The sequence below is a fragment of the Fukomys damarensis genome, unplaced genomic scaffold (genome assembly GCF_012274545.1).
Source record: "Fukomys damarensis isolate Sample0158 unplaced genomic scaffold, DMR_v1.0_HiC HiC_scaffold_27, whole genome shotgun sequence".
Lineage (NCBI taxonomy): Eukaryota > Metazoa > Chordata > Mammalia > Rodentia > Bathyergidae > Fukomys > Fukomys damarensis.
In genome coordinates, this window is record NW_022900939.1 from 35,795,393 (window position 1) to 35,822,420 (window position 27,028).

General features: G+C 44.7%; 1 protein-coding gene and 1 pseudogene across 1 annotated transcript in view; both read right to left on the reverse strand.

Annotated features, from left to right (window-relative positions):
* The window catches only part of Impg1 (interphotoreceptor matrix proteoglycan 1), a 109,721-nt gene that overhangs the window by 43,044 nt on the left and 39,649 nt on the right, over positions 1–27,028 (reverse strand).
* On the reverse strand, positions 4,011–5,219 carry LOC104857753 (annotated as a pseudogene).

Below are 27,028 nucleotides of genomic sequence, written 5' to 3' on the forward strand. Positions count from 1 at the left end.
AAAAAAAAAAAAAAAAAAAAAAGCACAAACGAATTAAGAAGAATAAAAGATCATTTTTCCTCACTTGCCAAAGGCAACGACTGCAATTCGAGGTGTTCGTAGACCATGAATTAGAGGCCTGAGCGATTCTCTGGCCTGGGTGAAAACTGGCACCTCCGGGACTGTGCTGGACTTCGTCACTACCTAACCCTTTCCGCAAAAGAACTGAAGTTGATTTCAGGAGAAAGACTGCACAGGGTACATCTGGAAGGGTTTCTGTGTAACCCTAAGACGTGGCCAGGATTGAGAGCCAGGGAACTCGAGGGAGTGGCATTTAAAAACTTTTGTTATTATCAAAAGTAAGTTGTTATTTTAATACATAGAATACAATACAGGAGACTATGGGTGAGGGTGAGCAATAGAGCACTTGCCTGAGTTTGATTCCCAGCACTATAAACAAAACAATGAATAATAGGACGCCTGTGATATTAATAATGTGTGAATTCTTTTAATAGCAGGCATAATTAAAAGACCCAATTCTATGGAAGAGAAGATTATAAGTTAATTTAATGAATCTTTCCTTGCAGTTTTCCTAATTGGTTGGAACTTCTTAATTTAAGATCACTGCTAAAGTACTAGGTGTACATTTTATTTATTTAAACCTCCTTTCATTCCATAAAGATCTGATGGAGAATTGAAAACCTGGCATTGCGAACAGCAAAGTGTGGAGGGTTATGATTTTCTATTTCCTCAGAATGTTCTTGGTTTTATGAAAGAGAAGACACAGAGAATCTTTTTTTACTTTTAAAGCAGAGGCCCTACATTCTCCAAATCTCAAAACCTTGAGGGACTTCACAGTACACTCTTTAAATGTAATGGCTTAGCTACAAAACATCAAGTAATGTCATTCTTTGCCTAGGAGCACATTTTTATACCCTGCAGAGTGTTGTCTTACTTTTCACTATTATAGCCCTGGAGGTTTTGAGGAATACAGTAAAATATATTTATATTACATAAAATTTGTAATTTAATTTCCATGCCAAACCAAACATTTCCTCATTATTTGCCTCAATATTAGTTTCAAAAATACTTGATACATGCAAGCCTTCCTTGGCTTTTTGGCTTCATTTTTCTCCCTTTGTTTCTTTTATTCCGTGTCTTTGGCCGCAGCTCTCCATGTTTGTATGCCCGCCTCAGAGTCTTAGTGTCCAGGACTATGCATCTGACGATAGTTTCTCTACATTTCCAGGATACTTTCATTGCTGACATACTTTGCTGTTGCTTTTCTATATGCTTGTTCGTTGCTTCGTTTATGTCTATTAACATTCCTCCAAGAAAGGCAGGTAGGCGTTGTTACATCATGTACAGATGAGACATCTGAGGCTCAGAAAAATGAAAAGTCCTATTCAAAATTAACTCACGACAGGCTCAGCAATAAAGTTCAGGTTTTTTTAAACACATCCAGTTTATTTCCACAAAAATGTCCAAAGCTCTCCTTTTCTTCTTTACCCAAATCTTCATGCATTCATTCAGTAAAATTATTGAACGTCTACCACCTGCCACATACTTACAAGGCACAGTACTGGGGCAATAGCAGAGAACAAGATAAATAGATTTCCTGCGCTGGGCACTGACAGCAGCTGAAAATACTCCAATAAGTGCAATTAACCGGGCACTTTCTGTGTTGGTCTTCATACCCTAAAGTCACAAGCAAGTTAGGTGGTGTTTGCACCTCCATAGTGCCGATGAAATACTGAGGCATAGAAAGATTTAAAATCTCTTAATGTAATGTCTGTGGCTAGAGTCCTCACTAAGGTTGGCTTTGGGTCAGTATGTGCATGGTCTCAGAAAACAACCCACAGGTTAGCAAGGTGTTGTAATATATGTTGTGAGGAGCTGGTTGCGAAGGGTTGAGAGGGAGCACAGAACCCTGAGCCTGCCCGCCAGGAGAACTCAGTCTTACTAACACATCACAGGGCACAAAAAGCGAAACTTTTACCTCTCAATAACGGAGCTGAGCAAACCTCTGAATTCCGGTTTTCCAGGTGCTGTGACTCTTTCCAAGTGCCGGGAGGGGTGGGTTTACCAAGGCCCTTCCTCCCCTCCCTGTTTTGATGAAGGAGGTTTGGCAGCTGCGCTGGGAGTAATCGCCAAGCAGTCTACAGAAAAAAGCTTTTTAAAAGGAGGATGCAAATTGTAGATATTAGGGGAAATTACATCAGGTGCATTTTAACACTAGTCAGCCTGGCAATTTAGCAAAAGCCTAGCTTACATTCTTCGTAAAATTTTACAAAAAAGGAGTAATTATATTTATTAGCAATAACTTTTTCTCAGAAGAGCAGCTCACCTTGTTAGACCACAGCTTCGGCGAGTCTGGTGCAGAAATTAAGGAGCCACATGGAGAGATTTAAAAGCAGAGGAGTGTCAAGCACTTGGGAAAACAAGAAGGAGTTTAACTTGGGTAAGAGAACTGGGAATCAGATTCCATGCTCCACTGGAGGCGTCTTGTTCCTACTTGAAGAGTTCTCACCCGCGGTGCCTAATGTGCTTCGGGTAAGACAGTTTCAGACACAAACACACTTGTAAAATGGCAACTAATTAAAAAGTTATGCCACAAAATGTGCACAGTCACAGGAGAAACTGGATTCATGAACACTAAAAAGATAAATACATTAGAGCCATATGAAAGCTAACCTCTTCTGATTCAATATCTACTAAACTTCATGAAACATTTCTCAGGAAAATCTAAACACGAGTGTCAGGCATATCAGGAAGAGAGAGACACAGGCACCAAAGTGGAAGAGAGCAGGACGCGCACAGCACAGGACAGTCTGTGTGACATGGACAGTGGCAGGATGTGTGCGGGTTAAGGGGCTCTTGGGTGTGCGCTAGGTTTCTGTCAGGCATGTTCATGGATGGTGCTGTGTTCACTGGAACAGGGAATACAGGGGGAGAACCCACAGTCTGTAAAATGGAGAGAAGAAAAGCTGTCAGCTGCATCTTACAGGATGGTTTAGAATCAAGTTCATTAAATAAAAAGTCATGAAGGAACTCTGACAACGTTAAAGCCCAAATGGGAGTTATTGCTGTGAAACAGTGATTTCCCCTGCTCCCCTCCCTCACATCAGAGGCCCCTGTAAGTCAGACAAAAGTGCAGATTTGCCCCATCCAGACCTGCAGAATCTCAGTCATTAGTGTCTTAAGAAGCCCTCATCCAGAGGTCTGATGCATGGAAAAGGATGAGGCCACAAGCAGAGGAAGAGCTCTATCACTTGTAATGGGAAAATTTCACGACCTGAGCAGTGAGATGCAGTACTAGCCCTGATCTGTTCCTACTGCAAACAGGAAGCGGTTTTCTTTTTCCTCTAAGCCCCTTAGGTCCTGCTCCAGCCAAAGCTGCCTCTTGATTTTGCTAGTAAAGACTGGGTCAATAAGAGACACACAAATATTTACATTCAATACGAAAGTCTAGTGAGGTCCACAGAATAAAAACTCTGCTTTAGAACTTATTTAACGAAAGGCAAAAACGTTTGGAACTTTAGCCAGCAGCTTTATACTTTGAAGAGCAAGAAATCCTAACACAATCATGTTGAAGTTCCTTTAAAAATGTTCTCCCATTTGACATTTAAAATGCTTTTTATATCGATGAGTGTCATTTGGGAAAAACAAATCACATTTTCTGCTATAAATCCAAAGAATTTGTTAAAAAGCAAATACATGTTAAAAAAAAAGTTTGAATTTCTAGGTTGTTGTCAATCCAAGCTGGCTAACATCTTTCTTTACTTAAATCTTAATGGAATATAAATTTTGAAGTAGGGTCTTAATCACATGAAAAGCAAGGCTGTTCACATTTAGTAACATTTCATTGGAGGTGCACAGTGTTTTGTAATTTTAAGACCAATAAAAATTGCTTTGTAAAAGATTTCCATGACCCCAACTTTATTTGTTCCTTCAGTTTTCAGAAATTTTAATTTAAAAAACCATGCTCCTTTTGGAAGTTGTATGTTTATCTCAGCAATATCTAAAAAGTTTTATTTCTTTTTTGGTTGCCAAGGTGTATTAAATTTGAAGAAGATAATATCTCCTTCCTCAACAATATCATTTCTGCCTTGTTGTCTGTGTTTCCCAGCCGCCTTGACTGCTTTCTCAGAAGCTTCCTCTTTCAAGTCTTCGGATTTCATTACTTCATCCATAATGAATCCTTTTTCAAAATCTGTGTGAATCCCTCCTGCAGCCTGAGGCGCCTTCCTCCCTTTCCTGATGGTCCATGCGTGTACTTCATCCGGGTCTGCAGTGAAAAAGTATTCTGGCCGTAGTGCTGCAAACCCAGCCTTAATGATCTTCGGCAAAGCTCTTTGTGCCCCGTTTGCTTCCAGATACGTCTGTCTCTCCTCAGCACTCAATTCTCCTCCTTGAGTTCCAAGGCCCCATTAAAAGGAACGACCAAGGCTCCTGGGTCATGCTGGTCTACCCACGCTTTAATGTTTATCAACCAGTTGTTTTTCTTTCCAATACAGTCCTTTTCAGAAAGATTAACTCAGTAGACCGACCACTGGTCAAAAATAAGAGCTTATTCCACACTGCAATCTCTTTATCATTCCAGTCATGATAGAAGCAAGCAGGTTTCTTTTGATCGATAACCTGGGATCTGACTTTGCACATTATGTCATATTTAGTTTTGCATCTCCCCTCTCATAGCCAGCTTTTCTAGTTTATCTGTAATGGGCCCAATCATTTCCTCCTCTTTACGCTGAAGCTCTTCATGAATTATTTCTATACCTCGAATGGGACCCACACTTCCTTCAACATGGGTGAGATCATCATCTTCAAAATGCATCATTGAATGATGAATGAGATCATCATTCAAAAGATGTTAGATAAACGATCCCATCACAGGCACTAGTATGAGATACAAAGGCATTTCCCAAGCCCGGACCACTGGGCTCCTTTCACAAGGCCAGCAATATCCACTACATTTAGAAAGGCAGGAATTTTGCTTGCTGTTTTGTGATACTGGCAAACAAAGTCAAATCTTTCATCTGGCACAGGAACTCTGCTCTCTTTAGGATCAGTAGGGCAAAATGGAAAGTTTCCTGCGGAAGCCAGACTATTCCTTAATACATTAAAGAAGGTAGATTTCCCAACATTTGGCAATTCAACAATACCAATTTTCAGTGAGGTTCCGATCTTCCAATGATTAGGGGTGGTTTAATTCCATCACCTCCCTTTTTGGGGGACATTGTGTTTCCGAAGGACGCTGACTTGGGTCCCAGGCAGCGGGAGATGAGTCCCGCCGGCAGCCAGACACCTGACTCCTCCGCACGACAGCGGCAAGGGGGCAGGGGCGGCCGGTATGATAACTTTTAATGGCTTTTGCCAAGTTACAGTTGCAGAACATATTTGTATTATGGCCTCTTAAAAATAATCACTTCCTGTGTCAAAGCACTATATAATTTAGCTCTGTAAATATATAGATGTAAATGTATATATAAGATGAGCTACCGCTCAGCCCTTGTAAATGCATGGTTGGAAGACATTATGATAGCATATCACACCAGCTGGAGAGATCTGTTATGGCTCCCGTCGGGATGTTCCCCAGAGCCTCACGGGTTCCTTCCCAGGTGGGACTTTTGGGAGGTGACCGGATCTTGTTGTGAGGTACTGGGTCAGCCCACTGGTGGGATTACAGCTGGGTGTGCAGCTGGGAGGCGAAGCCTGGCAAAGAAGAGCTGGGGTCCTGTGGGCGTGGCCTGGAGCAGTATCTGTCCCTCCTGCCCTCCACCCCTTCCGCTTCCCACCACCATGGAGCCAGCGCACTGTGGATCAGTGAACTGCGAGCTACAGTAAACTTTTCCTCCTTTAACTCACTGGTTTCGGGTATTTTGTCACAGCTAGACAGTGACTAAAACAGAATCATTATGTGTAAAGTAGGGACCAGTAGGTAAGTCTCTGGTCCTAAATTTTTATTTTTAAAGGATGATTTAGGAACATGAACTTTTGGGGGAATAACTTGATAGTTCCAACGGTAGCTATTTCAAATTCTATTTTCTAAGCATTACTCATCTTCAGGCGATCCAAAGGAGGCACATGAACCGCCTTCAGTGACTTCGATGCCTGATGAATTTCACGCCCTTGATATTGACAATTGTACCTAAAACATGGAATTTAATCTGCTTTTATTTTGCAGAAGATTTTGAAGAGCTTGTGAGATTTTATTAAAGGAAATAAACTGTGTTTGAAGAAATCAAAGCCTAATTATGTATTAACAGGAAGTCATAAAACATTTAACTTTGTAGGGAATATTGTAGGGTAACAGGGTGTGAATCGAGGGGAGAATTTATACCATCCTGCAAGGCTGAATGCACATTTAATGTGAACATTTCTGAGACCATCCAAATGATTCAGGCTAATAAAAAAGCCAAGTAAAGAAGATACATTCAAACAACTCTTTTCACCTGCAGTGAAGAATGCCCCAATGATGACTTCCTTTTTGAGCAAATCACCTCGCTTATGTTCAACATTTCAATGGTGGTTTAGAAGATAAAATATTGCATGGAGGAGGCTCACAATTTGCATCTACGACTCCGTGTCAACCATACTAGAACTTTATCCAAAGAAAGATGGGAGCATCCCCAGGGAAGGATCCGAGAACGTCATCACTAACACTAATGTCTGACTACCCCCCATGCTTATCCCGCTGCCCATTTATTTGTTCATTCGTGCATTCATTCATGCGTCTAGAGAATGTCTCCGGGAGAGAGGAAAGTGAGAAGAATGGATAAGAGTGAAGGTAAAAAGAGTGAAATTGCCTCAGTTCAAAGGCGGTGAAGATGGATGCCTACCTCAAGATGCCGGCACTGAATGGGGGTCACTACAAGTGACTCTGCTATTTGTTACTTCGTGGAAACCGAAAGATTATTTTACTGGAACTGATAGGCGGAATACTTAATACCCAGGGAGAAATCCTCTTGCTTTTCAGTAAGTTCAAATAATAAGGGGGCAGTTTTGAAGCACAACGTCCTTGTGTTTTGAGCGCTGCAATCTTGGAAGTGAGGTAAGGAGATTACGAGCCTTCTCAGCCGATGCTGCTGAACAATGTACAGGGAGCTGCGAGAAGGGCCACACTGCTACCAACGATGGGCCCCTGCTCAGGCTGATCTGGTTCCGGGCCCGGTTTCCCTCCTGCATTCTTGCCCTTCCCTTGCTCTGCTGTTTTGGGTGGAGGGGTGGGAAGCAGACACTGTTGCTCATCTTCAAAGGGTTCTGTGCAGCGCGGTTTTGGCTGGGATTGGCCAGCGTGAGACCTTGGTTGTCTCACCAATGGCCCCTGTGTGTCCAGTGGTCACCACCTGTGGCTGCAGCTCCTACTAGGGAGGGGTCTGGGCTGCTGGCTTTCCACAGGTCACCTGGTCCCTGCCACCCCTTCTTCCCCGCAGGAGGCAGAAGTGTCCTGCTCTTTTTAACCTCTGGGGTCCCCTCTTCCTACCTTGGTTTCTTACTCCTCCCCCGGGTAACACATTCCTTCCTCACATGAGTCCCCTTACTTGGGAACGGCAGTTTGATCCATTTGCAGTTGCTGATATTTGACTGCGTTTAGCTTGCAAAATGGCAACTTAATGCTTACATTGGTTTTGTTTCTCTGGTTAGAGTCTGGCTGAGGAAGGGACTTAACCCACCGGACAGAGACTTCAAAATGCTGGCCCAGGCACAGGAGATGTGGCAGGCAAGGAGACAGGAGCCAGGATGCCAAGCTGGGATTGTGAGGCAGAATCCCCTGCTAACCCAGGAGGCACCAAAGCCTCCTGTGTTTTATGAGTGGGATCAAATCAGACCACAACCACAGTCTGCCAGCGTCAGCATGGCAGAGAGAATAGAAAGCACTCTCAGTACTGCACCGAGGAGTCTTTATGTCTCAGTGAACACGTGAAGAAATGAATACATGTTTATCGAACTGCTTGAGCGGTTTACAGCAAATGCTTGTGTTATGCCCATCAGTTCTCCCGTCATCTTGCTTAGGTGACGTCGGCCTGGCTCAGTCCCCGGGCACCAGGCTGGAGTGAGGGCCGTGGGTGTCGGGGCGGTGAGCCAGCTCCCTCGTGCTGAGCCACACTGGGTTCAGAGGCAAGATGGGAAAGGTGTGCTGCTGGGAACACGCATCAAAGTGCCCATCTGCATTTGAACCCACAGGAAGAAGTTAATGAATGCTCTGGAGTGAAAAAAGCGAAGGCTTTTGAGGCCCCTCATTGCCCAATCTGTTTGCTGTGTGGCAAACCACACATCCGGGCCCGAAGGCAGAGACTGAGGCAGGTGGGAGCTGCTCCAGGCCGCACAAGCACACAGGGGCGTGACATGAATGAACAACAGCCTTTATTATTCCTTTCATGCTTGATATTTAAAAGTTTATATTTAAACGTTTGGTATTTTTTCTTCATGAATTTTTCGTACTGACTTCCATTTTTTGAATATTGCATTTTAGTATTATCGTAACTGTTGAGTTTCTGGCTGCCACTGGACCTTTGCACCCAAGGCCAGTGTCCTGTTCCCGCACCTTCCTCCTGCCCTGCTTGGGAGTTCATGCTACACACGCATGTGGGGGGGGTTGAGAGGGGGGAAAGGGGAGGAGCAGGAAAAAGCGTCAAGCAATCCACGCAGGAATTCACAATAGGAAGATTTTAAGGAGTTGAAGAAAAAAATATCGCAGTGTAGGCAGAAGTCTTCTTAATTATCATCATCACAGGGAAAATCAAGGTCCACCAATTCAGGGCCCAGGTGATGAAGGCTCTGAATTAGATGGGAATCCGTGTAACTAGAAGGGAATCCACGTAAAGATACCTTAGGAGATGCCTCATGAGATGGAGAGAAAGTTTGGAAGCAGGAAAATGGCCTCAGGTAGAGGAGAATGGTGCCTGTAATGCAGCTTGCCCTTATTAAGAAGAGGAGCCATCAGCAGTGAAGGCTGGGGACACCACTGTCACAGAATGCACAAGAGGTCAAAGTGGCTATTGCCCAGCATGTGTCGCACAGGAGGAAGCAGGACACATTAGCCAGGTAGCCAAAGAAGAGATGAAAGGAGAAATGCATCACTTCATGTGTAAAAATTGCAAAATAGAATAAGCAGACAAACCAACAAAACTTCAGATGATTGCAATGAAACAAGAGGGTTTCACACCTTTCATAAATTAATTAAGCAATGATCAAGTTGTTCCAGAAATGAGACTACTAACATATATGAGATGTGATAAAAATGCATGAATATTTAAATAAAAATGTAAAAGCACGTGTTATTGTAAAAGACACATCACCACTAATCCCCCTCAAAAGACTTCCCCTTACCTGGATACTCTTGCTAATCTTTCTGAAGCAGTTCTGGGATTCCTCTTCAGTGAGTGCCTTTTCATGGTAGCTTTGATGTCCTGAACCAACTTAAAATGTTTATGGTGATTTTTGTCAAATAACATTCTAATTTATCTGATTTCCAGGATCTGGCACAGTGTGACTTCTGGTTCTCCCAGAAATGACCACGAAAGGTTAACATTTTGAACTGGTTGAAGGCACCAAGGCAGCCAGGAGACTGCAACTAAAGACACTCAGAAAAGAGGACTTCCAGAATTGCTTCAGAAAGTGGCAAGCATGCTGGGCTAAGTGTGTTTGCAGTGAGAGGGAGGTTTTTGAGGGAATAATAGCAACATCCCTTACGGTAACACATTAAAATAAAATTTTCAGCATTCACCATATTTTTGATCATATTGCATAACTATGTCTCAGGAAAGTTTTCTCAAAACTCATTTTCTGTTATTTTTAGCCAGGAATCTAGGGCACAGATGAACCATGCCACGCAGCAGGTGCTACTTCCCTTAACAGCCTGCCAGTAAAGGCCTAGGCATTACAGGGCTGGTTTACTGCTTTTCTTTGGCTCTCAGCTCCTCTTTGCCAAGTAAGGCAGAAATCTCACTGGGAACACACTCGCCTAGCAAGGAACACATCCAAGCCCTCAGCAAGCACCCTCCACTCTTCCCCTGCCATTCCCAGGAAGACTGGGGAGGGTCTTTGGACTTCAGCCTGACGCTGCAATCTCGTTGCTTAAATGTTCTTTTCCCCATGGGAAGCCACTCAAAATACTGAGCATTTTAGGGCAAGGCAGGAATGGTGAGTGCAGCTCTTAGGAAACTCAGCAAATCCCAGGTGCACAGCTCATGAGCAGCCTGGTTCCCTCCTAGGTGAAAACTAGAGGAGTCTGCACCCTTGAATTCATTCTGCTTTTATCCTCTTCCAGAGGCAGTAGATGCTCTTTCCCACCCAGGTCCTGGAAGAAGTTCAGCCCGTTACACTGATTCTCCTGGGGCAGCACCCACATGACAGCCTCATGCCCCTTTTGGGAGGCCCTGGCGTCCAGCCTTGCCTTCCCACTCACTTTGGAAAGCTTGTTCAGGGGCCTTTGGCTCTGCTTTCAAGGTCTTGTTCTACTTCTCCCTGCATCTTAGTCCACTGCATCTTAGAACTGACTTTAAGAAGTATTCCCACATTTCAGTTTTATTCTTTCTTACTTTCCTTCCTCTGGCCTTCCTCCTTTCCACTGTCAGTTTTCCTGCTATAACATTTGTTGCAGGGTTTCTTGAATATAGTATAAAGTGTCATGTACAACTAGCTCTGTTGAAATTAACACCTGTTATGGCTTGGGTCTTGATGGACCCCCAAAGCCTCATCTGATAGAAGGTGGATCTTTTCAGAGGTGGCTGGATCTACAGTGTGTGATGCTGGGATCAAGGGTGTGTGATTACTAAATTAGACTGATTGATTTGGCATAGTTCTGGGTGTAGATAATGTGAGTTCTACCCACTCTAAGGGCAGGTAGCCTGCATAGATTATAAGGGACAGGAAGAAGGCTGCTGTTCTCCTTTGCTGCTTGCTGGTTTTGCTGCCTTCTGCCTGCCATGAACTGTTCTTCTCTGTGATGCCCTGAGGCCAAGCCACCCTGCCTTGGAGCCAGCCAATTATGGGCTGAAACCTCTACAAACTGTGAGCTGAAGGAAACCTTTCCTCTAACTTTGGGTGTCATGTATTTTGTCTCAGCAATGAAAAAAGTAATGAAGACAACACCCATAAGATTCTGACAACATGAGAGGACTGAGTACCTCTGTCTTTACAAACTGAAGAAATTTACTGAAAATTATTCAAGAATTTAATAAATGGACTACCTGTCCAAAATATTGCAAATGTTCATGTAAAACCTCCAAAATCAATGAAAAATTGCCATCCTGTAGAAGGAAGATTGGTTTGAAAATCTGAAGAGATAAATTTTCTTCAACTCCAAATATATGCAGATTTGTGTTCCTATCACGTATACACAAAAGATAACTCTGTAAAGAGATGAAATATTAGCTTTCCAGAAGTCATCAGTTTACTATACATATGCATATTAAAAATCATGCTGTATATTTAAATATTTTTATCAGAAACCTGAAAAAATATTTGTTTATTCAAAACAAACATAAATAGAAAAACATTTGTTCATTCATTCATTAATAAAAATGCATCCATTTACCTCTCTTCAAATGTTTTCATTCGTTCCATCAGAGCATTGGGCAAGAGAGAATTTGGCAAGTTTTGGTTGACTTTGGTTTGATATTTCGTAAGCATTTTATTAAAATCTTGTGGATTAGTATTTGCTTTAACATTACAAAAGGCATGAAGCTAACCCACGTGCTTTGGTGAGGGTTTTGCTTAACCTGACAATACAGAGACCTTGCCAACCAGCAATGGAGAGCTGTTGTTTCTCTCTCTTTCATTGCCAAGCAAGAAAAATTGAAGTAGAAGAAACTGCAGATCCTTTTATTTATTTATTTTTGGTTTGCTCGGGTATCCAAACACGTCGAACTCTCTCTCAGCCAAATATAAGCTACAGAAAGAAGAGTTCTCCTTTTCCTGACATTGATGGCTTTAAGGTCAGCCGGACCTCGTGTCATGGTTACCACCTTAGGAAGTGCTGCAGGTGTCTGTGTGGACTCCTTGCCCGTATCTGACCGCTGCACACAACTTGCCAATTACCAATGCTTTCAGAAATGCTGTGCCACCTTATTAAAACTTAAAAAAGAAAGGAAACTATTTATGAATGCTCGTGTCTTTGTCCCTCAATCTGTTGTAAGCCCTCTTGCTATTTCTACCCTAGTACTGCTAATGCACGACTTGTTCTCCATGCAGGAGCTGGTTTTTGGATTGAAAGGTTCTCACACTGTGCACCTGTACAAATGTAGTTCCCTGCAGGGCACAAGGTCTCACATGGCCTGATTTTACTTTCTGGCCTCAAACGGTTTGCACCATTGCAATCTCCTACTCTCTGTAGCAAGGGGCAATTGCAATCTCCTACTCTCTGTAGCAAGGGGCAAAGGAGGACAGAAATCCTTGGCTACGTGACCTAACTGTCACGTCAGTTTATACGGCTCAAGATGAGGGCACACGAGGCAGAGTCTCTGTCACAGTCCCTGGAGATGTGAAACCAGGGCGGTGGAGAACTGCGGACAGGGTGAGACGTCGCTTTGACCACCATCCTGGCTGCCCCCTGCCTCTCTCTTCCTGGCTTTCCTCTGGCCAACTCTTCTGTTCCATTGCTGAGTGCACTTTTCCTGCCTTTTATTCCACCATGGGCTCCTTCTAGTCACAGATACCAACGACCTCTTAGGATCAGTGGCAGACACACCTTTTGTTATGACTAAGGGCATTGTGCCAGGTAAGCCCACTTTCTCTTCGAGCCAGATGGACTGTTGAATAGTTACCTGATTTTGCCTGTGCTAGTCCTGGCTTTCCAACTTCCTTGCTGACAGAAGATATAAAGCACCTTCTATATTTATATCTAGGTTGAGCTCATTCAAGACATAAGATGATGATTAATTTTATGTGTCATTTTGGCTAAGCCACAGTTACTGGGTATTTGGATAAACACCATTCTAGATGCTTCCGTGAAAGTAGTTTTAAGGTGAGATTAATGCTCAGGCCCGTGGACTTGGAGCAGAACAGCTCAGCCTCTGTAAGTGGGTGGGCCTTACCTAATGAGGTGAGGGTGTCAGCACAGAAAAGCCGGCTCCCCCCGAGAAGAGGGAGCCCTGCCAGTAGATGGCCTTTGACCTTGAACTGCAGCTCACCCTTGTGTTTTGAGCCTGCCGAACAAACCTGCCGATTTTGGATTTGCTTGTTCTCTCAATCCTGGGAGCCAACTCTAAGCTAAATCTCCTCCTCTGAGAAAGGATATGTCATTCATTGTGTTCCATCAGGCTTTTGACTCCAGGTTGGTAAGAAGTCTGTTGTCTCTTGTATAGCACCAGTGATCACGAGGCGTTCAATGTCATGGAGGTTTGACGCCTTGACTCACCCTTCTCCTCTACCCAACACTATCCTGGGTTATTTTATTTTTGCAAAAAATTGTCCCGTGTCTTTTCTTCCCTCTCTTCTTCTCCCACCCTCCCTCATGCCTCCAAAACTTCACACCAAAGACAAAAGATCTCCCATGGTCTTGCTACTTGCTCACCAAGCTGCAGGCAGACTAAATTTCCTAGCACCCATGTCATCACCCCCTTTATTTTCTGAAAAACAAGAACAAGCTCCTTTTCCTGACTTTTAAAGAACTACTGAATATCTGTCCATCTGTCTGTCTACCTATCCATCCTCTTATTTCTCTGCACTCTTTCTTGAAACTCACCGCCCTCTTTGCGTCTTTGCTGATGGAACTTGTTCTCCTGAGGGGTCCTCTCCCCCTTTCCAGCCAGTCACTTCCCCTGCCCCCCGCTGCAATCTCACCGTGTGTCTTTGACACCATCTCTTCTTGCTGATTTTCCTCTTTTCTGGCATATGTGTAGCCCATGTGAACGTCTCTGTGTTGCCATTTTATTTGATACATAGAGCCTTACATTGTCCACTATTTCCTATGTGTAGGTCTTGAACAAATGCATCAGAGGAAAGCACACACAGGTCCAGTGGGGAACCGAGTCTCTGGGCTCACTGAGCAGGTGTGCTGGAGTTTCCAGCATTACTGGAACGAAATGCTCTTCAATGTGAAATTTTAATTGGCCCCAAACCTCGGCCTTGAAAACATCACAGACACCTGTAACACGCATTATTATCTTGTCCATGGGATTACTCCCTGGATATGTTGCTTTCATAGCACACCACAGACCACCGGGCTCAAACAATGGAAATACATTTCTCATAGCTCGGGAGGCCCCATGAGCATTGCCACAGCCAGTCCAGGGTCTGGTGAGGACACTGCTCCTGGTGTGCAGATAGCTGTTCTCAGAAAGTGAGAAAGAGAAAAGAGGGAGGAGAGAGGAGAGAGGAGAGGGGAGAGGGGAGAGGGGAGGGAGAGAGGGAGGGTGGGGTGTGTGTGTGTGAGAGAATATCTCTCATCTCTTGTGTTTCTTCTTGCAGTGTGCTAGGCAACCAGACTCCATCTTGAGCCTCACCACCATTTTGTGCATGTGCTGGACAAAGCACCCAAAACCCACATCCTGCTTGGCAGAAATCTTGCTGCAGCTTCAGGAGGTTTTGTAGCTCACCTCGTACGTGAAACGTCCTCTTGCCCCCCGCTAACCTGGCGTAGTTCTGCTTCTGTAAGATTCGTCTTGCTCTCCTGTGAGCCTCCCCAACTGGAAGCATGATTTAAAAGGAGAACTCAAACTGCTTCTTGGGGCTGAGAAACTTTCCAGGCACGAGCGTTTCTTGGTCACCTACTTTAAATAAACAGGCTCAAATCTGACTCAGAGTGTGGCGCATCTCTATCCTTCCACCTCACTGGGGTAGAACAGCAAGAGCTCTGCTCTCAACACCTCTCATCTTCTAATGTCCTCCCCTCAAAGTGCCATCACACTGGGGATTTAGGATGACTTTTGAGGGGCACAAACAGTCCATAGCAATGCTGATATATTTCCTTTGATATTTTTTCCATACGATGTTTGTTGTCTTAGCCGTTTTCCCTGAAGTCTTACGGTACATTTTCTTTTCTGAAAACTTCAATTTTTGACATGTAATTACTGAGTAATATGTTCAAATTTCCATTAAAAACAATGGCTTAATTTCAAAACACACAAGGGTTTATTCACACAGAGCTGTCCTCCTGTTCATCTGAGCTGTTTACCACCGAGGATGATACAGGGAATAATCTTGACAGTTTTATTCCAGTGGTCTCAATGCCCCTGAATGTGAAGGGAGCCCAGGTGCCTCCTGGGTCATCAGAGGACCAGCAGAGCGCCGCCTGCTGGCACACGCTTCACTTCCTGCACAGCAGAGCTGCTGCCCTGGGTCACCTCAGGTCAGTAAAACAAAAACACAGACAACTCCTGCAGGGACAAGTGAGAAGGGACAGACTGGAGATGCTAAATCAGGGGTGAAAAATATGACAGACAGCCCAAACTGAAACGAAATGAAATGAGACAAAACAAAGCAGACCAAACCCAACCACAGCTTGTTGAACAGTATCCCTAAGCTAGGACACATAGGAAGATAAAACAGCCCTCTAAACTGTATAGATTTAAAGAGATTTTGGTGACAGAGTCCTAAGGCTGGTTGTAAAGAGAGATCTCGAGTCCCTAGGAGTCTTTCTGTTCATTGATTTAGTTTCTTGTATTTAACAACCTCTTGTTTTCTCTTTTCTGTCAAATAATAGCAAGATTCATGAGGGACATCACTCACAATGGATACTTAGCATCTCTCTCTCTCTTTTTGTACCAGGGATTGAACTTGTGTCCTTTCACCTGCAAGGCAGGCAGTGGCACCCCTGAGGTAAATCCCTGGCCCTGGCATCTTTCTCTTTATGTAATTGTGAACCAACCACACTGGATTGACACAATAAAAGTGAGAGGCTGGCGTCTGCCCTGGTGTGTTCACAAATCACACGACTGTGAAGAGAGAAGGGAAGGCGATACTTGGACGTCCACCACCCGTGACCGAAACCAGTTCACTGGGCAAGAGGAGCAATGGAGAATCCTTTCCAGGCCTTGGAACGCTCCGTACTGCAACTATCTTGTAAATACCACTCGAATCAGTCCCCTCTGTCCATCTGCCATGCAAATCCCGCCTTCCAACATCTCTGGCCTGGACTACTGTTGAGACTTCTCTCTCCGTCCCTTGCATTTGCCACTTCCAGCCAGGGCTCCACATCGAGGTCAGAAGAATTGATTTAAACTCAGTGTGGAGTGTTACCTTCTTCCTTGCAGCCTTTTCACGATCCTTAACAGGGCTCATAAACCTGCTCATTTCTAGGGCTTCATCGTTTTCCAAGCCCTCTCACTACCTTGCCTTTCCTCACCTTCCTCCGTGCTGCATAACTTCCAGCCTCAGCTTTCCTGCAGCCCAAATTACTGCTTCCCACTGCTCAGTTTTCACTTCTGCCTTTTTGTCAACCAGGTCTCAGTTTAAATACTGCTTCCTGAGGAGAACCGACCAGAGCCACAAGACTGGTAATACGCATTGTCATGATTTTATTTTTTGTAAATTCTGCTTTGTCTCAGCAAACTTTTTATAAACTTGCTATGTGTATGTGTTACACTTTTTCTTTTCCTTCTCCCTCTCCCCTGTTTTCTTCTTCTTCCTCCTCTTTGTTTCCTTTTTCTCTTTCTCCTCTTTTCTCTTCCTGTCCCTCTTCCATTCCCTCCCTCCTCCTTCTTTGATTGGCTGTTGAACATTTACCAGCGCGCTGCTGATGAGTTCTGTGAGGTAACCAGTATATTGGTTTACTTTTCTTCTCTGCTTTACTTCCCTTCCCTGGGTTTCCTGGGGGTCTGAAATAAATGACTTGCAACTGAATTCTTATTTCAAGAGTTGTTTGAGGGGAGCCCAGCCACAGGAGTCAGGGAGAGTGCCTGCTTTGTGTACTATTTTCTCCTCTGCTCTAATAAGTGCAACCCAAATATTTATGAAATTTGTATGGAAAAACTGCAACTGAGCACAGCACCCCAGAGAAATGGAGCTCAGGAAGGAAAATCACTGCCATCTTCCTTCCTCTGTGGTCTCTTGGCCCAGGAAGAGGTTTTCCCACCTGTGGCCTGCAGAGATCCTGGAATTCACCTGGGCCCTGGTGGGTAGGGTGGAGCGTTCACTTCGCAGATGGCTGCCCAGGGGGTTGGTGGGGCACACTTTCTGGGTGTGCCTGGGTGGGTCACGGAGGCGGGACCTTGTGTTGGGGTGTGTGTGTGTGTGCGTGTGTGTCTGGTCCCTGGTCCCTTCCTCTTTGTTTGCTCTGCCACGAGTTAAGTATCTGTGCTTTACCAGGATTCCATCACGCTGTTCCCGTCACGGAGTCAGCCAGCCTTGGACAGAACCCATGAGCCAAGTCAAATCTCTCCTCGTGTAAGTTGTGAGTCTTGGGTGTTGTGTCCAGCATCGCGAAAGCTGACTGACACAGAAGCAGCGGCCTGGTGAGGGAACTGCTCAGTGCACCGTGCACGTCTCCCCTGAATATGCACGTGTGAGCGTTCACGAGAAGGCGTGCTGGTGCAGGCGGACGCAAAATGCGCAACTTCTAACTACACTGCTCCTGGCTGCTTTTGTCCCCAACGAAGTGGGTGAATTTATCTTAGAACTGTATGGTTGATGTTCAGTACAGTGTTGGAAAGAGATTAAACAGGCCACTGCTTTGCAGTACAGGTGGGCCAGAACTGGAAGAGGGGGTCGGGAACAGGCTGCGAAGGGCTCCTTGAACAGTGCAGCAGGCCTGACCCACGATCCACAGAAAAACAGTGCTGGCCCTGGGGTTGCCAGAGGGGGTGAGAGGGACGTTTGTCTTAGGTCACCTGCTGGGTGGGGCTGCCCTGTGTCTTTCCACCACCCTCATGACCCCCAGTCCAGTCCAATCCATCCATAGAAACATCCGTGGTGGACTGTGTGAGGGAGGATCATGTAAATTAGGGCATTAGCCTCCCAGATGGGGATGGGGACAGGAAAGGGAACAGATTCAGTGGGCTAAAACCAGCTTAGTGGAGGGCAGAAAGCCAGAACAAGAAATTTTAGGGGAAATGCCAAGATTTGTAGTAAGTCCTGGAGTTCCACACATTGAAATCTGTTTGTTTGTATGTTTTTTGTTTTTTGAGACAGGGTCTCACTGTGTAGTTGAGACTGACCTGGAACTCACTCTGTAGTCCAGGCTGGTCTCGAACAAACCGCGATCCTCCTGCCTCAGCCTCCCCAGTGCTGGGATTACAGGCACGTGCCACCGTGCCCCGTGACACATTGAAATCTGGAAGGACCATGGTACCATTTCACCCAGTGTCTATGTTAGATCTAGAAGTACTAAAGTTTGAGAGTTGGAAGAATTTTATTTACTTTTGATTTTCTTTAAACATTGTAAAGGTTTCATCTGGGGACAGCCTGTAGTTGCAAATCTTTGCTGAATGGCTATTGTTTCTTTCTTTAGATGACATTTCCTACACAGACCTCTCAGGACTTTTTTATTTTTTTGGTGCTAGGAACCCAGGGGCCTGGTGCATGTGGTGCAATACTGAAGTACACTTTCAGCCCACCAGGCTTATTATTATTATTTTTTTGCCCCCAGAAATTATTTTAGAGTACATTCGTGCTAGTGGAAACTTCTTCTCTGGTGAGAAAGAAAGAGGAGAGATACTGACTGACCAAAAGAGCTAAAAGTTAATGGAGTTTTTCTTATAAAACTTGTGAAGTCTTATTATTATCCTTTTATTTTTAAAGGGGAACAAGAAGGTGTGCTGGTGCAGGAAGCTAATTGTGCAAGGGAACAAAAGTATGACAAAATAACATCTTTTCCAGGCCTTCCTGGTTGAAAGTAAGGATATGTAAATTTTTTGGCTAGGAGAGTGCGGCTTCTTGCAGATTTCTTTCACTTGGTGTCTACATTGACATTAATCGGGGTGATTAAATTTCCTCAGCCTTGTCATTTTGACAAAAGCGTTGACTAGGAAGGGGCCCTCCCCTGCCATGTGGCTCACACGGGGAGGCTGCCCTTCCAGGGTTTACCCTCTGAGAGCACTGGCAGGCTCAACACAAGCCTGGTGACAGAGGGAAGAAGCCACAGTCTCATGCCAGGAACTGGGCTCGGCACAGGAGTTTCAAAAAAGGAATAAAAACACATCCTTTCGCTTCAGGACTTCAGTCTGGGAGCAATCCCAGGCACACACAGCAGTGATCTCATACCGCGTGGAAGATGTCTGATTGAGGTACGTGTACCTTTTGTGATGGAGCAAGGTACAGATGGCATTTACGAATCCTTTCCTCGGAGCGGAGCAGATGTCCACCTAACGGACACGAATGGTACAAGTTGGAGGACTTCGGGCTTGGTTTTTCAGGCAGGAGGGAAGCTAATTGTGCAAGGGAACAAAAGTATGACAACAGCTGACCCATCTTGGCAGCGGGGAGGGGGACTAGAGCTGACAGCGGGACACGGCTTCTGGGCTATTGATTTGGCTCTGAGCTCCTTAGTACACAGATGAAACAGGAAAACAGGTTATTTTCTTCGATTCTGACTTTCACAGAAGCCTTAAGATTTACATTCGTTCATTTAATATACATCAATTTCCTTTCTAGTTTATGTCAAGCATGTGCCTGGGCTCTGCGGACACGGCAAGAAACAGAGACACCGTGGTGCTTGTCCTGGTGCGACATTAGCAGATTGGCTCTGTACTGAGTCTTCTGACTTGGCTCAGCTCACTATTCTTTCTGAGAAAGTCAAAGACTGAGGTGAGATTAAGCAAAGTTGAAAGCGTGTGCTGATGTTAATGTATTACACGGACAGGAAGTAATGTCCAGTGTGGACTATCTCTGCCTAAAGTATGCCTCTTCACTCTAAGTATTGCAAGTTATGAAGAGACCTGATCACAGTTTATACGGAGTAACTGAGAAGTCTGTAATTTGGTCAAGATTTCTCTGAAGACCTTTTTTTGACAGACCAGGTGGTCATTCTAATGAGAGAAAACAGAAACGTATTGCTACTCCCGCACAGCTAAACTAGGCCACAATAATTCCTACCCCAAAGACATGACCCCATTTGAAATGAGATGGAAGCCCATTGTGTGGGGTACACAGTGTTGAATTTCCTCTATATGTTTATAACTCTGCTTTTTATAAAATAGGATTGCTCTTAACAGATAACTGGCTAGAAAGAACGACTTGGGATCAACTGCTCTGAAAACATTAATAACAAAAGCGGTCCCAGTTCCATACACCCTGCCAATGCACTCTGTGTTCTGCAGGCATATTTTGCAAGTACTTTATCTCAGAGAATTAACTACTAAATTAAACTGCTTAAGCGAAAAGATTTCTATGAGTGCTTTCCTGAAATTTTAATGGCTTAGTGGGCGTCTGGTGACACCAACTTTAAAAAGTTTTCCAGACTAAAATTATCTTAGTAATACCATGGTGTGGAACTTTGAAGCCCTAATTCTCATTTTATTCATGCATGAGAGACCCAGAGCTATTTTCTGAGGGACAGAAGCCATGGTCCTGTCCAGAGTGCTGTTCTGTCGGCTCATTTCCACTGGGAAGTGGGATGTCTCTTTTATCAGGGATTTTCCTGGTTATGTCATCTGTATTCCCAGCTGGGCTGATTATGAAAGCGTATGGATCTGCCCTACATTAGCAACAGACTATTTGCACCCCAGGTCCATGCCACCAAATATAACTATTCTTCTCAATATGAATCAAAAGCTCAGGTACAAGATATAATTTTTACTTCTGGAGCATTTACTGAAGGTTAGGCAGTGCATCCACTCCCTCTAGTTCCTCTCAAATCAGTCAGTGAATGAGGCAGGCTGTCAGAACAGCCCCCGAGAGCTGCTGAGGCTTTGAGGAAGCACCGGGCATCTGCCTTACACAGCAGGGCGAGACGGGTGCTACTGGAACCCGGCTCCTTGGAATCCAGCCCGCCCTCCTCGTGGGAATGGCCCATGGGAGTCATTTCTCTGCCTGGCAGTTTCCATGCCGGAAACCTGCAGACCTAAATTCTGTGACCGTGTTTTCATTCTTGCACAGCCTGCCCAGAGCCTCGGAGCCAAATTCGTGAATGACATAAAGCAAACTTACAGAACTTAATGATGGTAATTTTAAGTACAGTTTTCTCTTAGTCATCTGATTTCTTAAAAAAAAATTTATTGAGGGTGAAACCCACCCTACATATAATGAGGTATTTTATTTTAGTTACTATTTTTTTGGCAGTGTTGGGGATCAAACCCCAGGACCTCAATGCAAGGTAGGCAAGCCCTCTATCACCGAGCTGCTTACCCAGCCCTAAAATAAATCATTCCAAAGTGAATAATCCAGTGTCATTAGTACATTCACAGTGTTGTGTGCCCATCACAGTATAGTTCCAAAGCATTTCCATTTTACCAAGAGTTATCTTACTTTTATCTTCTCTTCCATTTTCTTTTGCTTCTTAACAATAAAACTGTATTGTAGTGCATGAATTTCTGTAAATCACTACAAATCTTTTAAAAAATGAGGCAGGAGTATAATAAACATAGTTCCTCCAAAAAATAAAATCTACAAGCAGCCAAATAGTGCAGGAGCCGGAGGAGGAGTAGCCAGGGAACAAAACAACCAAGGAGTCAGCGCAGGGAAGCTAAATGAAGAAGGAGTTTTGAGAACGGAGAGCCCCAAAATGTCAGACAAAGCGAAGGAGATAGAAATGATGCTGCTAATCAAGGGCTTGGAAGTCACCTGTGGCTTCTGTGAAAGTATAAGGTGGTGGTGGGTAAAGGTGAGAACGCTAGAGTGTTTTCAAAACTCGACAGAGCAGTGAAATAAAGAAGAGGCTGTGACTTACGTTTTTTTTTTTTTTCATACCAGGGATCAAACTTGGGACCTTGTGCTTGCAAGGCAGGCAGTGGCAGCACTGAGCTCAATCCCCGGCCCTCTTAAGGGTATTTTTTTATAAAAAGGATGAGGCAGTTAATGAACTCTGATGAGTAAGTGAAGAGACCATGGATGATGATACCTCGCGCAGTGACCATCCAGGGTGACCAGGCTCAGGTCACAGCTGAGCTCTGGCCTTGGTTGCCCCCTGTGAAGCACTGGCCCCGCCGAATGATCTCTGTATTCCTTGCAGCTGTAGTGTTCGGCTTCACACTCACAAATGGAAGGAACATGTAAATAAAGTGAGAACAGCAAAACAATTTTCAGAATACGATGATGCTTTTGTTACAGAGACACGATCATTTACCAGTTTTATAACAAAATTTTGTGATACCATAATGAAAGAAAAGAATCCAGTGAACATTCAGTCTGGATCGGTTCACTAAAGGGCTCTCAGATGGTCTGGAAGTCAAAGCAATGGTTGACGTGGATTGTGGTTGATTATAAATGGGTAAAAATCCTGTGTTCCTTCCACCGAGAGAGAAAGGCCTAAGATTTCTACCCTGAGTCTAGAGGGCCTCTGTGGTCCCGGAGCCATCAGAGCCGAGGAAGGGATGCTGTCTCTGGGCATGCTGACCCTCAGCCCCACTGTCATGCGGCTGGAAGCCCAGGCAGCCGGTGGGAGGTTTTCAACGGGAAGGACCGAGGCAGCGCAGGAGCCCTGGCCGAGCCCTTGTCTGCATCCGGGGACGCGAAGCGTATTGAAAATGGATCTTCAACACCAGCTAAGAAATCCAGCAGCACACAGAGAAGGGCTGTCTGATTTTCAGGAAAGATCAGTGGCCATTTGTAGCTATTAACTTTAGGAATGGTATGCTTTGCGGGACAGATAGCTGTGACGCTAACGTTTATTCTATGGTGGTCAAATACACCAAACTCAACTGGCGGAGGTGGTTCTGCTCTCATACATATACGCACCCTGGAAAAACCTTGTATTCTATAAAACTGCACACGGTGTTCATGAAGAGAATAGGGGTGAGGCGGAAGTTTGTGGAGTGCCCTAGCCCGAACAGTAATAGTCTTATTAAAATTATCAGCTGTAACAAATCACCACTGGAACTCACACTTAGAACCATACGTGCTCCTATCAGCCGTTGCCCTGCAACTGGGTCTCCTAAAAGTCATTGTACTGCTAGTTTCACCTGAGGCCTTTAAGAAGTGATAAGAACAGGGGTTCTCGGAGCCACTAAATCAGCTACTTTTGTATTAAAAAGACTCTTCTACAGGAGTTTTAGGCCCCCCGATCCAGCAAGGTCTTTATGCAACCCTGAAGATGCCTTTTTCACTGAGAAGGTTTGATCCTATTGCCTCAAAATGTAGCTTATCTGGAAAGTCAAAGGTGAACCAGGAGTACGTCAGCGTCCACCACCTCCCGTTTGTTCACTGCACGGGGGGGAACCGCTCCAAAGAGACACAGGAGCGGAGCAGACGGTGCCACCAGGCAGCCTTGGGTATGGACGGTAACTGCAGAGCAAAGGCCCGGTGCCCTCCAGCCGTAGCCCAGGCCATGGAGCTCATGACCTGCTCTGTTCCAGACAGGACTCTCCGGGTGGTGGCAGGTGCTGCTCTTCTGCTCTCAGCCTCTTTTTCTGGACTCCTGGGGAACGGGCTGTGGATAGCCCTCCAGCCGTAGCCCAGGCCATGGAGCTCATGACCTGCTCTGTTCCAGACAGGACTCTCCGGGTGGTGGCAGGTGCTGCTCTTCTGCTCTCAGCCTCTTTTTCTGGACTCCTGGGGAACGGGCTGTGGATCCTCAGCAAGGGCCGGAGGGAAGGACCTTGAGGGTGACCTGCTCCTCGGAAGGGGGCGCTGCTGATCCACGCACAGCTCTTCTGTTGGAAACGCGGCAGGTAGCAACCTTCTCCCGGGCAGAGGGCGACTTTGCCACTTGTCTTTGAGGAGAGTCACAGCGGCATCCCTCCAACAGAACATCGTGCAGAGGAGCTGGCGAAGGAAACGTGGTCTACACAGTACAGTACTACTCTGCCACGAGGGGTGAACTTGAGCCATAGGTAGGAACTGTGGGATGTACCCTGAGACTGTAACGTTGTGACCAAAATCAGACACACCAGCTTAAATCCTGTGTAACTTCCTTACACGAGAAACCCAAAGTATAAGTAATTTGAAGGGAAAGGTAAAAGGTAATCAGGAGGAGACAGGGAGTTGGATCTTTTGCATATGGGGAGGGGAAGGAAAAGGGGATTTTGCGTGGAGGGAGGAAGAGGGAGGGAAAGGGGAATTAAAAAGAACTAAGAGTTTTAGTGCACATACCCGCGCCCCATGATGAGTGTCATCATTATGTACTGCAAACACGTACTAATAAAAATAAACACATAATTAGGAAGAAGAACACTGTCATCTAACACTGACAGTGTGGGAAGAGACTCACCCAGGAGCCTGTGTCTTTTCCTGCCCACGGTCTCAAGCTTGGGCTCACTAAGAGCAAGTTCAGGACTCCAAGGACCAACCTAAAGAGTGAATTTGCAGTCAGGGGTCGACAAGGGACATTTGTCCACACGAGAACGGATGCACTCTGTGGCTTCAAAAATTTCAGTACCATTTAAGCAAATCGTTCTATAGCTGGCAGGAATTTACCATGGAGGAAACTTCGGATTTTCGTGAGAGGGCACGGGTGAGCATACAGTGCTCTATGGTAGGACAGGCTGCTTCTCGCCTAGCTGGGGGCCTGGATGCTGCAACAGCTAAAGCGCTCTGGATTGTGCCAGTTCCCCTTCTGTTTAGGAATTTCCTCCATTGCAAGAGAGCAGAGTTTAGTCAGCGCCTGCCGCTTAGGAACCCGCCGACACTTCTGATGTGAGTAAACACAGCTCTCAGTTAGAAACAAAACTCTCCACTGCATTTAATTATTTTTACTTTCTAAGACATTATTTCAGATTTCCCATTTCAAATAAATACATCAGTTAGACCTTAAAAATACATTTATAAGGTATTTTTATATTTATGTTTCTTTCTCAAAGTCAAAGTTAAAACATATTCTGGTTCATTCTTTTTAGTTCATGAAAATTTGCTTTTATAAGAAAGGAAGCACTATCTGACTCTAATTAAAATAAGGCCTGACTAGATTCAAGGAAACTGAATTTTCAGATATTTGAAATGCAAGTTGAATTATATTGTATTACTGTCACTACTGGAAGTAGGTTAACCAAGTGCAGCTTGTAAAAACAGAGAAAAATGATAATTAACATTGCAAAGGGAGGGGGTGAAGGGAAGGCAGGGATAAAGGGAAAAAATGAGAACCAAGACCTGTCATGTAAAGGTACAAGATCCCAATGATGAATGTAACTGTACTGTACATGTAAAACGTACCAATAAACTCAATGAGAAAAAAAAAAAAGCATTGCAAAGAGGATTTGCCCTATTCAGTCTTTAGGCTATTATTTTATGGCAGGTTTTGGGGGCACTATTCCCCCCTGAACAGCAGGGTGAGGACAGCCACTGGTTTTGCCTTTGTGGCGCTGGGCAGGGTGAGAGGTAGCCCTGGGCGGGTGTCTGCTCCAGAGACTGGCTGGGACCCAACAACTTCTGTGGGACAAAATCGCAGGGTTTGGATGTTTATTTTTTTCTTTTACATTTGGATCAATAAAACAACCAGGGTTAAAAAACATGACAACAATAGATACTAAAGGAATAGTACAGCAAATCATTAAGAAATCAGCGTCATGCAGACAAATGGCCATTACTCTGAAGGATGCCTTGAAGGGCAGGGACAGGGGTTGAATCTCGCATGTTTGTGGACGAGAATGAAGTGATGGAAACACTAATTACCCCGTCTGATCACTGCACGATATACGTGTGTGTCAGAGCATCACTTTGTACCTCATGAATATTTATAATTATTGCACCAATTAAAACAGTAAAATTTAAAAAGAATAATTATTAAGGTAGGTTTTTAAGAATTTCAGTTTAACCCTTATAGTTATGGACCAGCTGGTCCAGTGGGAACAAAAATATGATGAAGCCATTGAAGAAAGAAATCATTTCAGGTAGCTAAATTAGGTAGAGGTGGGCAGGCAGTCAGAAAGGGCCTGGGCCCAAGACAGAGTCTGCACAGAGATGAAGCAGACAAGGCCTGTGGTCGCAGGCTGAATTGATAGAGATTAGGCCCAAGATGGAGACACAATGGCTAAGCCTGTGAGTCTCCTCAGAAAGAAACAATGGCTCGAAACTGTGCTGTAATTAGCACCACCTGGTCCAATAAGCCTAAGCAACATAGTAAGCAGAAACAACTTATCAAACGTGCCGACTGATCATGATAATTGTTTGCCCCTCACTCCTCCCTCTAGACATGCCTTTGTTCTCGGTGCTATGCACCCTTGCTGTATACCTTGTATTTCTATTAGATCAATACCAGCTAAGTGACTGCTTGCACCGCCTATAGGTTGATTGTAGCTTGACCCATGGTAATCTGTGATATGAGTTTACTCTATAAAAATCTCTACATAAAGAGTCTCAGTAACAACCCACTTTTGGGACACTTCCTCTCACGGGCTTTCTCTTAATAAACTTTCCCTACTCTTAACCTCCCGTGTCCCTGGAGTCACGAGACATGAATTTGGCACATCTAGCAGGTTGGGAGTTACTTCCTTGTAACCAAATTAGTGTTCAGTATGGGAATTAAAGAGTATTTGCACAATTTTACTTCTATCCTAAAGTCTACTTCTCAGAATACCCTAGAAGCCTCAAGAAAGAGACAAACCAGAGTGTAAGACAGTCTCTGAGATGAGGCTGAAGGCTCCCTTCCCTGAACTTGGAGCTCTTCTTGCCCTGTGCCTTGTCCCAAGGGACCTTTGTGAAGTTTTCCAGTGTTAAGAGTCTGTATCTCTAAACCAGAAAAGCAGAACTGGCAAAGAATAAGTTTGTGCTAAGATGACATTTCCACTGTTCAGCCATTACCCTGGGCACCTCTAGGCTGCCGAGTGCCTCCAGTTTCCTTTCAAAGATCCTGAATATGTCTGATTATCTTGTTAATCTCTTTAGACCCATTCTCCTCTCCTGCCTCAGTTAAATTCTGTTTCTGGAGGTTGATGTGTATAGACTGTATCAGTGGTTCCTTGCTTATTTGTCTTAGGGCTAGGTTGGATCATTAGGCAACCCTTCAAGTTTGGAGGTAGTAACGAGGTCTTGCTGCTTTTAGCCCTAGGGAACTCTTCTATTCCTTTGGGTACGCTAA